Raw genomic sequence first — 14479 nt, forward strand, 5'->3', positions numbered from 1 at the left:
TATCGTTCAAACGGGGCCAACTCGCCCAAACGTTGTAGTGACCATGGCCCTCCACATGTCGTACGATCCATGGGCCATCTACGGGAGGGACGATCCATGGCCTTCTTGTTGGGGAACGTAGTAATTTCAAAATATTTCCTACGCACACGCAAGATCATGGTGATGCATAGCAACGAGAGGGGAGAGTGTTGTCCACGTACCCTCGTAGACCGACAGCGGAAGCGTTATCACAACGCGGTTGATGTAGTCGTACGTCTTCACGATCTGACCGATCAAGTACCGAACGTACGGCACCTCCGAGTTCTACACACGTTCAGCTCGATGACGTCCCTCGAACTCCGATCCAGCCGAGTGTTGAGGGAGAGTTTCGTTAGCACGACGGCGTGGTGACGATGATGATGTTCCACCGACGCAGGGCTTCGCCTAAGCTCCGCAACGGTATTATCGAGGTGTAATATGGTGGAGGGGGGCACCGCACACGGCTAAGAGATCTCAAGGATCAATTGTTGTGTCTCTGGGGTGCCCCCTGCCCCCGTATATAAAGGAGCAAGGGGGAGGCAGCCGGCCAAGGGGAGAGGCGCGCCATAGGGGGGAGTCCTACTCCTACCGAGAGTAGGACTCCTCCTTTCCTTGTCGGAGTAGGAGAAGGGAAGGGGGAAGGAGAAAGAAGGAAGGGTGCGCCCCCCTTCCCTAGTCCAATTCGGACCAGACCATGGGGAGGGGTGCGGCCACCTTTTGAGGCCTTTCTCTCCTTTCCCGTATGGCCCATTAAGGCCCAATACGAATTACCGAGTGGGCCCAGAGATACCTCTTCGACAATTGGAGTGACAAATCCTAATCTCAAAATACGCCAACCCAACAAGTACCTTTGGAGACACCTGTAGAGTACCTTTATAATCACCCATTTACGTTGTGACGTTTGGTAGCACACAAAGTGTTCCTCTGGTAAACGGGAGTTGCATAATCTCATAGTCATAGGAACATGTATAAGTCATGAAGAAAGCAATAGCAACATACTAAACGATCGAGTGCTAAGCTAACGGAATGGGTCAAGTCAATCACGTCATTCTCCTAATGAGGTGATCTCGTTAATCAAATGACAACTTATGTCTATGGCTAGGAAACATAACCATCTTTGATTAATGAGCTAGTCAAGTAGAGGCATACTAGTGGCACTCTGTTTGTCTATATATTCACACATGTATTATGTTTTCGGTTAATACAATTCTAGCATGAATAATAAACATTTATCATGATTCAAGGAAATAAATAATACTTTATTATTGCCTCTAGGGCATATTTCCTTCAGTCTCCCACTTGCACTAGAGTCAATAATCTAGATTACACAGTAATGATTTTTACACCCATGGAGCCTTGGTGCTGATCATGTTTTGCTCGTGGAAGAGGCTTAGTCAACGGGTCTGCAACATTCAGATCCGTATGTATCTTGCAAATTTCTATGTCTCCCACCTGGACTAAATCCCGGATGGAATTGGAGCGTCTTTTGATGTGCTTGGTTCTCTTGTGAAATCTGGATTCCTTTGCCAAAGCAATTGCACCAGTATTGTCACAAAAGATTTTCATAGGACCCGATGCACTAGGTATGACACCTAGATCGGATATGAACTCCTTCATCCAGACTCCTTCATTTGCTGCTTCCGAAGCAGCTATGTACTCCGCTTCACATGTAGATCCCGCCACGACGCTTTGTTTAGAACTGCACCAACTGACAGCTCCACCGTTCAATGTAAATACGTATCCGGTTTGCGATTTAGAATCGTCCGGATCAGTGTCAAAGCTTGCATCAACGTAACCATTTACGATGAGCTCTTTGTCACCTCCATATACGAGAAACATATCCTTAGTCCTTTTCAGGTATTTCAGGATGTTCTTGACCGCTGTCCAGTGATCCACTCCTGGATTACTTTGGTACCTTCCTGCTAGACTTATAGCAAGGCATACATCAGGTCTGGTACACAGCATTGCATACATGATAGAGCCTATGGCTGAAGCATAGGGGACATCTTTCATCTTCTCTCTATCTTCTGCAGTGGTCGGGCATTGAGTCTTACTCAACTTCACACCTTGCAACACAGGCAAGAATCCTTTCTTTGCTTGATCCATTTTGAACTTCTTCAAAACTTCGTCAAGGTATGTGCTTTGTGAAAGTCCAATTAAGCGTCTTGATCTATCTCTATAGATCTTGATGCCCAATATATACGCAGCTTCACCGAGGTCTTTCATTGAAAAACTCTTATTCAAGTATCCCTTTATGCTATCCAGAAATTCTATATCATTTCCAATCAGTAATATGTCATCCACATATAATATCAGAAATGCTACAGAGCTCCCACTCACTTTCTTGTAAATACAGGCTTCTCCAAAAGTCTGTATAAAACCAAATGCTTTGATCACACTATCAAAGCGTTTATTCCAACTCCGAGAGGCTTGCACCAGTCCATAAATGGATCGCTGGAGCTTGCACACTTTGTTAGCTCCCTTTGGATCGACAAAACCTTCTGGTTGCATCATATACAACTCTTCTTCCAGAAATCCATTCAGGAATGCAGTTTTGACATCCATTTGCCAAATTTCATAATCATAAAATGCGGCAATTGCTAACATGATTCGGACAGACTTAAGCATCGCTACGGGTGAGAAGGTCTCATCGTAGTCAATCCCTTGAACTTGTCGAAAACCTTTCGCAACAAGTCGAGCTTTATAGACAGTAACATTACCATCAGCGTCAGTCTTTTTCTTGAAGATCCATTTATTTTCAATGGCTTGCCGATCATTGGGCAAGTCAACCAAAGTCCATACTTTGTTCTCATACATGGATCCCATCTCAGATTTCATGGCCTCAAGCCATTTTGCGGAATCTGGGCTCACCATCACTTCTTCATAGTTCGTAGGTTCGTCATGGTCTAGTAACATAACTTCCAGAACAGGATTACCATACCACTCTGGTGCGGATCTTACTCTGGTTGATCTATGAGGTTCAGTAATAACTTGATCTGAAGTTTCATGATCATCATCATTAACTTCCTCACTAATTGGTGTAGGTGTCCCAGAAACTGGTTTCTGTGATGAACTACTTTCCAATAAGGGAGCAGGTATAGTTACCTCATCAAGTTCTACTTTCCTCCCACTCACTTCTTTCGAGAGAAACTCCTTCTCTAGAAAATTTCTGAATTTAGCAACAAAAGTTTTGCCTTCGGATCTGTGATAGAAGGTATACCCAACAGTCTCCTTTGGGTATCCTATGAAGACACATTTCTCCGATTTGGGTTCGAGCTTATCAGGTTGAAGTTTCTTCACATAAGCATCGCAGCCCCAAACTTTAAGAAACGACAACTTTGGTTTCTTGCCAAACCACAGTTCATAAGGCGTCGTCTCAACGGATTTTGATGGTGCCCTATTTAACGTGAATGCAGCCGTCTCTAAAGCATAACCCCAAAACGATAGCGGTAAATCAGTAAGAGACATCATAGATCGCACCATATCTAGTAAAGTGTGATTACGACGTTCGGACACACCATTACGCTGTGGTGTTCCGGGTGGCGTGAGTTGCGAAACTATTCCGCATTGTTTCAAATGTAGACCAAACTCATAACTCAAATATTCTCCTCCACGATCTGATCGTAGAAACTTTATTTTCTTGTTACGATGATTTTCAACTTCACTCTGAAATTCTTTGAACTTTTCAAATGTTTCAGACTTATGTTTCATTAAGTAGATATACCCATATCTGCTTAAATCATCTGTGAAGGTGAGAAAATAACGATATCCGCCACGAGCCTCAACATTCATCGGACCACATACATCTGTATGTACGATTTCCAACAAATCTGTTGCTCTCTCCATAGTTCCGGAGAACGGTGTTTTAGTCATCTTGCCCATGAGGCACGGTTCGCAAGTACCAAGTGATTCATAATCAAGTGGTTCCAAAAGTCCATCAGTATGGAGTTTCTTCATGCGCTTTACACCGATATGACCTAAACGGCAGTGCCACAAATAAGTTGCACTATCATTATCAACTCTGCATCTTTTGGTTTCAATATTATGAATATGTGTATCACTACTATCGAGATTCAACAAAAATAGACCACTCTTCAAGGGTGCATGACCATAAAAGATATTACTCATATAAATAGAACAACCATTATTCTCTGATTTAAATGAATAACCGTCTCGCATCAAACAAGATCCAGATATAATGTTCATGCTCAACGCTGGCACCAAATAACAATTATTTAGGTCTAAAACTAATCCCGAAGGTAGATGTAGAGGTAGCATGCCAACCGCGATCACATCGACTTTGGAACCATTTCCCACGCGCATCGTCACCTCGTCCTTAGCCAATCTTCGCTTAATCCGTAGCCCCTGTTTCGAGTTGCAAATATTAGCAACAGAACCAGTATCAAATACCCAGGTGCTACTGCGAGCATTAGTAAGGTACACATCAATAACATGTATATCACATATACCTTTGTTCACCTTGCCATCCTTCTTATCCGCCAAATACTTTGGGCAGTTCCGCTTCCAGTGACCAGTTTGCTTGCAGTAGAAGCACTCAGTTTCAGGCTTAGGTCCAGACTTGGGTTTCTTCTCCTGAGCAGCAACTTGTTTGCTGTTCTTCTTGAAGTTCCCTTTCTTCTTCCCTTTACCCTTTTTCTTGAAACTGGTGGTCTTATTGACCATCAACACTTGATGCTCCTTTTTGATTTCTACCTCCGCAGCCTTTAGCATTGCGAAGAGCTCAGGAATTGTCTTACTCATCCCTTGCATATTATAATTCATCACGAAGCTCTTGTAGCTTGGTGGCAGTGATTGAAGAATTCTGTCAATAACGCTATCATCCGGAAGATTAACTCCTAGTTGAATCAAGTGATTGTTATACCCAGACATTTTGAGTATATGCTCACTGACAGAACTATTCTCTTCCATCTTGCAGCTGAAGAACTTATTGGAGACTTCATATCTCTCAATTCGGGCATTTGCTTGAAATATTAACTTCAACTCCTGGAACATCTCATATGCTCCATGACGTTCAAAACGTCGTTGAAGACGCGGTTCTAAGCCGTAAAGCATGGCACACTGAACTATCGAGTAGTCATCAGCTTTGCTCTGCCAGACGTTCATAACATCTGGTGTTGCTCCTGCAGCAGGCCTGGCACCCAGCGGTGCTTCCAGGACGTAATTCTTCTGTGCAGCAATGAGGATAATCCTCAAGTTACGGACCCAGTCCGTGTAATTGCTACCATCATCTTTCAACTTTGCTTTCTCAAGAAACGCATTAAAATTCAACGGAACAACAGCACGGGCCATCTATCTACAATTAACATAGACAAGCAAAATACTATCAGGTACTAAGTTCATGATAAATTCAAGTTCAATTAATCATATTACTTAAGAACTCCCACTTAGATAGACATCCCTCTAATCCTCTAAGTGATCACGTGATCCATATCAACTAAACCATGTCCGATCATCATGTGAGATGGAGTAGTTTCAATGGTGAACATCACTATGTTGATCATATCTACTATATGATTCACGCTCGACCTTTCGGTCTCCGTGTTCCGAGGCCATATCTGTTATATGCTAGGCTCGTCAAGTTTAACCTGAGTATTCCGCGTGTGCAACTGTTTTGCACCCGTTGTATTTGAACGTAGAGCCTATCACACCCGATCATCACTGTAGCGACCCGACCCGAATGGATCAAGTCTCTGTGCTTAAGTGTCATCCCTGGATCGGTATGCTGACACACACATTACTCGAGGATTTATAACAGAGGTAAATCACATGTATGAAATAACGTAAATACTATTACCTCAATCCAAATAGCGGAAGTAACAAGGTTGTGGATTCCCATCAACACCAACGGCAAAGTTGAGTGTAGAAATCGTAACCCTAACGTATCACTTACTCGTCGTAAGAATCCTGCAACATGAAACGTTGCAGCCCGAAAACGGGTCAACACATGGAATATGCTGGCAATTTCACACCATAGAGAAATGATGAACAAAGGCTATCACTACATGTATATGGCTGGTGGAAAAGCTCTATGGTTATAATGTTTTTTGCGAAAAGCCAAATTTCCCTACTTCCAAGGAATAAATTTTATTTAACTATCATGGTGGTTGTGAAACATTGAGAAGGTACCTCCAACTCAATCCCAATTAAGTGTCATCATTAACCCAGCAAAATTAATTAAAAGTAACATGATGAGATCAACGGGATAATCCAAGAACTAGATACTCAAAATGTCCTTAACCGGGGACACGGCTAATCATGATTAGTTTGTACACTCTGCAGAGGTTTGTGCACTTTTCCCACAAGACTCGATCGCCTCCGATTGATTCTCGCACTGCATGATGTTTGAGAAACGGATGACCGAGACACAGTCTTTCCGAAGAGGTCCCCTTAACCGATAGATAGGCCGGTACACCTACAATCCCCTACATCTGCTAGCCCATCATGGAAAGGTTTCCCACAACTTACTCAACTATGCTAGAGCCCATAATAGCTTGCGGCTGCACACGGAAGTTTCCAGCATGAATAATCTTATGATCCCTTTGAGCTTGGGTGGCGGTCCATAGGATGATCATACGGGTACTCCGGGATATCCAAAAAAATACAGGCAACACTGGGTTCTCCAGGTGCCTCAATCCACCCAGATGTTTATTTAAGTAGCCACCTTAAGTTGAACCATTAATTAACAATCTCACATCTGTCATGGAAATTCACTCAAACCCAATCCACGTCTACGAGCATAGCATAGCAATATAAGCAACGTAGAGTAACTCCCAAAGGTTTGATAATAAACAGGGCAATAGGTTCCTACCTCATCATCTACTTCCCAATACCCACATGTTATCCATCCTACTCATGCAATGTTTGAGGGTTGAATCTAATGCACAAAAACTGGGTATGAACGGGATATGATCAAAGTGTGAACTTGCCTGCACTATTGATGAAGATGATCCGCACTCAAAACTCTTGATAGATCTACTCGTCACACTCCGGTCAATCTATCAAGAGCAAGCAATAGTAACCACACATAAGCAATCACTCAAAAGATCGAGAAAGGACGAAGAAGACACTTCGTAAAAACATCAAAACCAAGCGAATAACTCTTGCAACATAAAACAATTTCTAACAGTACCAAAATTATGTGAATTTGGCCTTATCATAAAGTTTAGGTCAAGAGCTTCGATTTGCAAAAAGAATCAACTCAAACGGAGTTACGGAACTTAAGTTATGAACAAAAGAAGTTTGAATACAAATATGTTTGAATTCAAATTTTAAAAATTTCAAAAACATGTTTAAGTTGTTTTAATGGATAGAGGAGATCATAACGAAGAAGTCGGCGTTGGTTTCGTTGGATTTGGACAAACGAGTAAAAAGTTATAGACGTTTGAAGATCAGGAGCTAATCTGTAAATAAAATATTCACAGACGGGTCCCTGGCCGAAAATAACAGAAAAAGAAAAAAACTAAATAGTGAACGTTCGTTTATAGGATCTAAACAGTGGACGTTCGCAGTTTAGTAAAACCTAAAAAAACAGATCTAGGTTTTCTTAATAAAACCAAAACGAATAATAAAAAAAACCGGGGCGGTTCACGGTTTATACCGGTTCGCGGCGGTTTTCGGCGGCGGACCGGGTCGGCGGTGGCGGGGTTCGCCGGCGAAGTGCGGCGGAGCGACGCGGCGGCGGCGGCAGCTCGGGTCCGGCGGCTCCGGTCGTCGAGGAGGGCAACGGAGAGGTCGGGGAGGGGCGGCGCGTCGCGGCGAGGAGGATGGCGGCGTCGGCGGCGGTCGACGGCGACGAGGGCGGCGGCTACGGCGTGCGGCGGCGGTGAGATGCGGGAGAGGCGGCGGCGGGCAGAGAGAGAGAGGGGCCCGGGGCGGCGCTATTTAAGGGGGGGGGGAGGGGCGGCGCGGTGGCGTGCGGGAGGGGGCAGGAGAGGAGGAGTCCGGCGGGGAGACGGCTCCGGCGACCCGTGGCGGCGGCGGACTCCCGCCTGGAGGTCGGGGACGCGCGGGCGTCGGGCTGGGCCGTGGCCTGGCTAGGTGCTGGGCCGGCCCAGTTCGGCAGAGGGTTTTTTTTAAAACAGAGAAAGAAATAATAAAAACAAAAGAAAAAGAAAATATTATATAGGCATATAATATATCAAAATTTTCAGAAAAAGATTTCCTACAACATGAACATTTTTGTGAAGTCAAATAAAATCCTCACAAATTTTTAATAAATCCAACAGTGCTACTGCCTTAATAAAATCTAATAAAAATCATTTTAAAAATACCAAAATGATTTCAAATTTATTTTTCTCCAATTTACTGATGTAGGGAATCATGTTACCCTATTTTCTGTATATTTTATTTTTGGAGAAAAATAATTTGAATAAAACTCAAATAACTCCAATATTGAAAAATAATTGCAATGGGACTTTGAATAAATCCTTTGAAACTCCCAACTCGTATTTCATTTGTTTTGAAGAAGTCATTTTATCTTCGCTCGTGAAAATCATTGAGTTGCATAAAGTTTCAGGATTGGAAATATTCTCAGATGAAATTCAATTATTTTCAACACCCCTTGTCATTTAAATAAATGGAAGAAGTCATGTCATCTTCTCTCCAGGGTTTTGTGGTGAAAAGAATTTGAATTCATGGAGATCATAAAAGCAAAAATGAAAGTTTGGAAAAGTCCTTTTATTCCCTCTCATTTAACTTTCAAAAAGTTTCGAATTCCACTCACTTTCAGTCAATCAATCAAACAATCAATCCAATCTATCTGTTTATTATAACATTCCAAAATTTAGAATTTTGGGATGTTACAATCACGTGGTGTCTCAGCACGAAGAACTTTCGCAACGGTGCATACTCAGGGAGAACACTTATACTTTGATAATTTAGTGAAGGATCATCTTATAATGCTACCGTCAAACAAAGCAAGATAAGATGCATAAAGGATTAACATCACATGCAATCAATATAAGTGATATGATATGGCCATCATCATCTTGTGCTTGTGATCTCCATCTCCGAAGCACCGTGCTTGTGATCTCTATCTCCGAAGCACCGTCATGATCACCATCGTCACCGGCGCGACACCTTGATCTCCATCGTAGCATCGTTGTCGTCTCGTCAATCTTATGCTTCTACGACTATCGCTACCGCTTAGTGATAAAGTAAAGCATTACATGGCGATTGCATTGCATACAATAAAACGACAACCATATGGCTCCTGCCAGTTGCCGATAACTCGGTTACAAAACATGATCATCTCATACAACAAATTATATCACATCATGTCTTAACCATATCACATCACAACATGCCCTGCAAAAACAAGTTAGACGTCCTCTACTTTGTTGTTGCAAGTTTTACGTGGCTGCTACGGGCTTAGCAAGAACCGTTCTTACCTACGCATCAAAACCACAACGATAGTTTGTCAAGTTGGTGCTGTTTTAACCTTCGCAAGGACTGGGCGTAGCCACACTCGGTTCAACTAAAGTGAGAGAGACAGACACCCGCCAGTCACCTTTAAGCAACGAGTGCTCGCAACGGTGAAACCTGTCTCGCGTAAGCGTACGCGTAATGTCGGTCCGGGCCACTTCATCTCACAATACCGCTGAACCAAAGTATGACATGCTGGTAAGCAGTATGACTTATATCGCCCACAACTCACTTGTGTTCTACTCGTGCATAGCATCAACGCATAAAACCAGGCTCGGATACCACTGTTGGGGAACGTAGTAATTTCAAAAAATTTCCTACGCACACGCAAGATCATGGTGATGCATAGCAACGAGAGGGGAGAGTGTTGTCCACGTACCCTCGTAGACCGACAGCGGAAGCGTTATCACAACGCGGTTGATGTAGTCGTACGTCTTCACGATCCGACCGATCAAGTACCGAACGTACGGCACCTCCGAGTTCTACACACGTTCAGCTCGATGACGTCCCTCGAACTCCGATCCAGCCGAGTGTTGAGGGAGAGTTTCGTCAGCACGACGGCGTGGTGACGATGATGATGTTCCACCGACGCAGGGCTTCGCCTAAGCTCCGCAACGGTATTATCGAGGTGTAATATGGTGGAGGGGGGCACCGCACACGGCTAAGAGATCTCAAGGATCAATTGTTGTGTCTCTGGGGTGCCCCCTGCCCCCGTATATAAAGGAGCAAGGGGGAGGCAGCCGGCCAAGGGGAGAGGCGCGCCATAGGGGGGAGTCCTACTCCTACCGGGAGTAGGACTCCTCCTTTCCTTGTGGGAGTAGGAGAAGGGAAGGGGAAGGAGAAAGAAGGAAGGGTGCGCCCCCCCTTCCCTAGTCCAATTCGGACCAGACCACGGGGAGGGGTGCGGCCACCTTTTGAGGCCTTTCTCTCCTTTCCCGTATGGTCCATTAAGGCCCAATACGAATTCCCGTAACTCTCCGGTACTCCGAAAAATACCCGAATCACTCGGAACCTTTCCGAAGTCCGAATATAGTCGTCCAATATATCGATTTTTACGTCTCGACCATTTCGAGACTCCTCGTCATATCCCCGATCTCATCCGGGACTCCGAACTCCTTCGGTACATCAAAACTCAATAAAACTGTCATCGTAACGTTAAGTGTGCGGACCCTACGGGTTCGAGAACTATGTAGACATGACCGAGACACGTCTCCAGTCAATAACCAATAGCGGGACCTGGATGCCCATATTGGCTCCCACATATTCTACGAAGATCTTTATCGGTCAGACCGCATAACAACATACGTTGTTCCCTTTGTCACCGGTATGTTACTTGCCCGAGATTTGATCGTCGGTATCTCGATACCTAGTTCAATCTCGTTACCGGCAAGTCTCTTTACTCGTTCCGTAACACATCATCCCGCAACTAACTCATTAGTCACAATGCTTGCAAGGCTTATAGTGATGTGCATTATCGAGTGGGCCCAGAGATACCTCTTCGACAGTTGGAGTGACAAATCCTAATCTCGAAATACGCCAACCCAACAAGTACCTTTGGAGACACCTGTAGAGTACCTTTATAATCACCCATTTACGTTGTGACGTTTGGTAGCACACAAAGTGTTCCTCCGGTAAACGGGAGTTGCATAATCTCATAGTCATAGGAACATGTATAAGTCATGAAGAAAGCAATAGCAACATACTAAACGATCGAGTGCTAAGCTAACGGAATGGGTCAAGTCAATCACGTCATTCTCCTAATGAGGTGATCTCGTTAATCAAATGACAACTTATGTCTATGGCTAGGAAACATAACCATCTTTGATTAAGGAGCTAGTCAAGTAGAGGCATACTAGTGACACTCTGTTTGTCTATATATTCACACATGTATTATGTTTCCGGTTAATACAATTCTAGCATGAATAATAAACATTTATCATGATTCAAGGAAATAAACAATACTTTATTATTGCCTCTAGGGCATATTTCCTTCACTTCTATGGCCGTCGGATTCGTGGGCCTTCTATGGGCTGTCGGATCCGGGGGCCTTCTATTGGCTGTCGGATCCATGGGCCTTCTATGGGCCATCGGATCCATGGGCCTTCTATGGGCCGTCGGATCAATGGGCCTTCTACGTCCCATAGGATCCATGGGCCTTCTACAGGCCGTCTCATCCATGGGCCTTGTACGGGCCTATAAGGGGCCGTAAACGGGCTAGAGTGGAAATCGTATGTTTTATGGGCTGACCATAATGGGCCGTTAATAGGACGTATTTGATGATGCTATGAAAATGGCCCAACAGATTAACGGGCCACAAACGGGCCGACTGTATCCACGGGCTGAATTTGGCCCACAAGCAGAAAAGGCGAGTAACAGGCCGTAAGTAACCGAATGCTGGAAATGAGCCCAAGAATAAATGGGCCCTCAGAAGGCCGAAAGGTAACACGGGCTGGAAACGACCCAATGGAATAATGGGCCGCTAATGGGTATAAAGCGATACACTGTTCATTACGGGCCGGTTTCGCTACGGGCCATTAATGGGCCAAGAGTTACAAAGGGACTCATATGGGCCGAGATATGTCATGGGCCATACATGGCCGGAAGTTAAAACGGGCTGGAATTATATTGGACGGCCCAGATGACGCTACTGGGCCTAATTCGGATAGGCCGTAAACGGGCCCTGGGTTAGCGGGCTATAAATGGGCTATATGCGAACATGCCGTTAACAGGCTTGCCGTGGGCTGGCCCGCCACCTTTTGACCAAGTCAAACGGGCCGTCCCTTTCACATGAATGGGCCTCTGTTGGGCCGTGCCATGTGTCGACCTATCATAGGCGCTTTGTGTCCAATGACTGGATGACATCTGTCCCAACGGTGAGCCGACACATGTTTCCTCTAGCCAATGATGATTTTACACGTGGAAAATCCCCATTGGTCGGGGCTGTTAACGGGTTATCGGATCCAAAACCGGACCCGATAGCTTAATGGCGTTCTGTTACGGTGGATGCCACATGTCGGTCACCCTTGACAAAAGCACTTCTCTAATGCGCGATTTATCGTCATGGAAGTGGGCACTTCCGTGATGATAATTTTGGTAATGTCATGGAACACTTCTACGACAGCACATGTATGACTATCTTGATTCTGTCATAAATTTGTCATGGATGTACATGCATGATAGAAAACGTGACCTACTGTGACAAACACGTATCATCACGGAAGTGTATTTTTTTGTAGTGATAGCATACTTTATAGAACCTATGGCTGAGGCATAGGGAATGACTTTCATTCTCTTTCTATTTTCTGCCATGGTCGGGTCTTGAGTCTTACTCAACTTCATACCTTGCAACACAGGCAAGAACTCCTTCTTTGACTATTCCATTTTTAACTACTTCAAAATCTTGTCAATGTATGTACTCATTGAAAAAATTTATCAAGCGTCTTGATCTATCTCTATAGATCTTGATGCCCAATTTGTAAGCAGCTTCACCGTGGTTTTTCATTAATTATCCCTTTATGCTATCCAGAAATTATATATCATTTACAATCGGCAATATGTCATCCACATATAATATCAGAAATGCTACAGAGCTCCCACTCACTTTCTTGTAAATACAGGCTTCACCATAAGTCTGTATAAAACCATATGCTTTGATCACCTTATCAAAGCCTATATTCCAACTCCGAGATGCTTGCACCAGTCCATAGATGGATCGTTGGAGCTTGCACACTTTGTTAGCACCTTTAGGATTGACAAAACTTTCTGATTGCATCATATACAACTCTTCTTTGAGATATCCATTAAGGAATGCAGTTTTGACATCCATTTGCCAGATTTCATTGTGTGCTAATTGCTAACATGATTTGGACGGACTTAAGCATCGCTACGGGTGAGAAAGTCTCATTGTAGTCAACTGCTTGAACTTGTCAGAAAACTTTTGCAACAAGTCAAGCTTTGTAGACAGTAACATTACCATCAGCGTCAGTCTTCTTCTTGAAGATCCAGTTATTCTCTATGGCTTGCCGATCATCGGGCAAGTCAACCAAAGTCCATACTTTGTTCTCATACATGGATCCTATCTCAGATTTCATGGCCTTAAGCCATTTTGCGGAATCTGGGCTCATTATTGCTTCCTCATAGTTCGTAGGTTCGTCATGGTCTAGTAACATGACCTCTAGAATAGGATTACCATACCACTCTGGTGCAGAACATGATCTGGTTCACCTACGAGGTTCATTAGTAACTTGATCCGAAGTTTCATGATCATTATCATTAGCTTCCTCTCTGGTTGGTGTAGGCATCACAGGAATGGTTTTCTGTGATGAGCTATTTTCCAATTCGAGAGAAGGTACAATTACCTCATCAGTTCTACTTTCCTCCCACTCACTTGTTTCGAGAGAAACTCCTTCTCTAGAAAGGACCCATTCTTAGCAACAAAGATCTTGCCTCCGGATCTGTGATAGAAGGTGTACCCAATAGTTTCTTTTGGGTATCCTATGAAGACGCACTTCTCCGATTTGGGTTCGAGTTTATCAGGCTGAAGCTTTTTTCACATAAGCATCATAATCCAAAACTTTAAGAAACGACAACTTAGGTTTCTTGCCAAACCACAGTTCATACGGTGTCGTCTCAATGGATTTAGATGGTGCCCTATTTAACGTGAATGCAGCTGTCTCTAATGCATAACCCCAAAACGATAGTGGTAAATCGGTAAGAGACATCATAGAATGCACCATGTCTAATAAAGTACGGTTACGACATTCGGACACACCATTATGATGTGGTGTTCCAGGTGGCGTGAGTTGTGAAACTATTCCACATTGTTTTAAATGAAGGCCAAACTCGTAACTCAAATATTCACCTCTGCTATCAGATCGTAGAAACTTTATTTTCTTGTTACGATGATTCTCCACTTCACTCTGAAATTCTTTGAACTTTTCAAATGTTTCAGACTTGTGTTTCATTAAGTAGATATACCCATATCTGCTCAAATCATCTGTGATGGTCAGAAAGTAAT

This window comes from Aegilops tauschii, chromosome 7 (assembly GCF_002575655.3).
Source record: "Aegilops tauschii subsp. strangulata cultivar AL8/78 chromosome 7, Aet v6.0, whole genome shotgun sequence".
NCBI lineage: Eukaryota > Viridiplantae > Streptophyta > Magnoliopsida > Poales > Poaceae > Aegilops > Aegilops tauschii.